Source organism: Rhagoletis pomonella, unplaced genomic scaffold (assembly GCF_013731165.1).
Source record: "Rhagoletis pomonella isolate Grant_MI unplaced genomic scaffold, Rhpom_1.0 Rhpom_scaffold_00009, whole genome shotgun sequence".
Taxonomy (NCBI): domain Eukaryota; kingdom Metazoa; phylum Arthropoda; class Insecta; order Diptera; family Tephritidae; genus Rhagoletis; species Rhagoletis pomonella.
The window spans coordinates 23,408,806-23,411,136 of record NW_023458563.1 but is presented as its reverse complement, the minus strand read 5'-3'; positions in this window follow the sequence as shown (position 1 = coordinate 23,411,136).

Below are 2,331 nucleotides of genomic sequence, written 5' to 3'. Positions count from 1 at the left end.
GACGGTTATCTCCTCAATCTTGCTCTGTAGCCCGTTGCAGTTAAATTGAAGGAGCTTCATGTGGTTCGGGAGACGTGTCGTGATGTGGGGTGTAAGTGATGTGTGTGTTCTTACCGCCGTTGGCTGTGTGCGCTGCTGTGATGGTTGCCGCCCTGTGGTGGTGGCGGGAGGCGTCGCGATTGAGGTCTGCGACCGAGCAGCGCAACACGGGCCCTCGAAGTTCCCAGTCCAATTTCGCGTGGTACGCAGACCTGAGCATGCCCTAAAGTGGCACCAGCCAAGGCAGGTGTTGCACATGAATGATGTCACATTACGGAATATCCTGGTCTGACATACCGTGCAGATTGTAGGGGGAACCAGGAGTTGTTGGCGGCGGCGTGTGGGTGGTGGTGCTCTTCATTCCCCGAATGACTCGGGTTTTACCCGACCAAGGGCTGTTGTTTCGGCGATCTAACCCCGTTTAGGTCGGCGAAGTATCTCTCAATTCTGTCGTCAATGATGCATGGTGTCAAGTTAGCATTACATACTAAATTTTGTTCGAAAAAGGGTCAACTCAATTTTTTCTAGAAATACGAAAGCTACAACTTTTTTCTTTTCACAACAATTTTTAAAGTTAAAAGCTACAATTAGTGGCATAGTAACATATTGGATATCACAATTCTATCGACTAGGTGCATGGTGTCAAGTTAGCACTACATACCATTTTTTCTTAAAAAACGAGAGCTACAAATTTTTTCTTTCCGCAACAAATTTACAACAAAAAAGCTACAATTAATGCCATACACCTAGTCGATAGAATGTAGATATCCAATATGTTACTATGCCACTAATTGTAGCTTTTAGCTTTAAAATTTGTTGTGAAAAGAAAAAATGTTTAGCTTTCGTTTTTCTGGAAAAAAATGAGTTGACCCTTTTTCGAACAAAATTTAGTATGCAGTGCTAGCTTGACACCATGCACCACTGACGACAGAATTGAGATATTGAAAAGGCTATAACGGCATTAATTGTAGCTTTTTTGTTGTAAATTTGTTGTGGAAAGAAAAAATTTGTAGCTCTCGTTTTTTAAGAAAAAATTGTATGTAGTGCTAACTTGACACCATACACCTAGTCGATAGAATTGAGATATTGAAAATGTTATAACGGCATTAATTGTAGCTTTTTATTGTAAATTTGTTGTGGAAAGAAACGATTTGTAGCTCTCGTTTTTTAAGAAAAAAAGGTATGTAGTGTTAACTTGGCACGATACGCCTAGTCAATAGAATTGAGATATGGAAAAGGTTACAACGGAATAAATTGTAGCTTTTTTGTTGTAAATTTGTTGTGAAAAGAAAAATTTTGTAGCTCTCGTTTTTTATGAAAAAATGGTATGTAGTGCTCACTTGACACCATACACCTAGTCGATAGAATGAAGATATCCAATATTTTACTATGCCATTAATTGTAGCTTTTAACTTTAAAATTTGTTGTGAAAAGAAAAAATTCTTAGCTTTCGTTTTTCTGGAAAAAATTGAGTTGACCCTTTTTCGAACAAAATTTAGTATGTAGTGCTAACTTGATACCATGCACAATTGGCCACAGAATTGAGACATTGAAAAGGTTACAACGCAATTAATTGTAGCTTTTTTGTTGTAAATTTGTTGTGGAAAGAAAAAAATTGTAGCTCTCGTTTTTTAAGAAAAAATGGTATGTAGTGCTAACATGGCACCATACACCTAGTCGATAGAATTGAGATATCCAATATGTTAATGTGCGATTAATTGTAGTTTTTAACTTTAAAATTTGTTGTGGAAAGAAAAAATTTGTAGCTCTCGTTTTTTTGGAAATAAAATTATAGTTTCAAAAACTAAAACCTCCCTACCATTCGTACTGTCATCAGGTATGTAACTTGAGAATAGAAATCACTGCATCTTTTGGGCGCATCAATATTACATAGTTACATCCCGAGCTAATAAAAGGAAGGTAAAAATGGTATGTAGTGCTAACTTGACACCATACACCTAGTCGATAGAATGGAGATATCCAATATGTTACTATGCCACTAATTGTAGCTTTTAGCTTTAAAATAAGTTGTGAAAAGAAAAAATTTGTAGCTTTCGTTTTTCTGGAAAAAAATGAGTTGACCCTTTTTCGAACAAAATTTAGTATGTAGTGCTAACTTGACAGCATGCACCATTGACGACAGAATTGGTGAAGAATTGAAAAGGTTACAACTGAATTAATTGTAGCTTTTTTGTTGTAAATTTGTTGTGGAAAGAAAAAATTTGTAGCTCTCATTTTTTAAGAGAAAATGGTATGTAGTGCTAACTTGACATCATACACCTAGTCGATAGA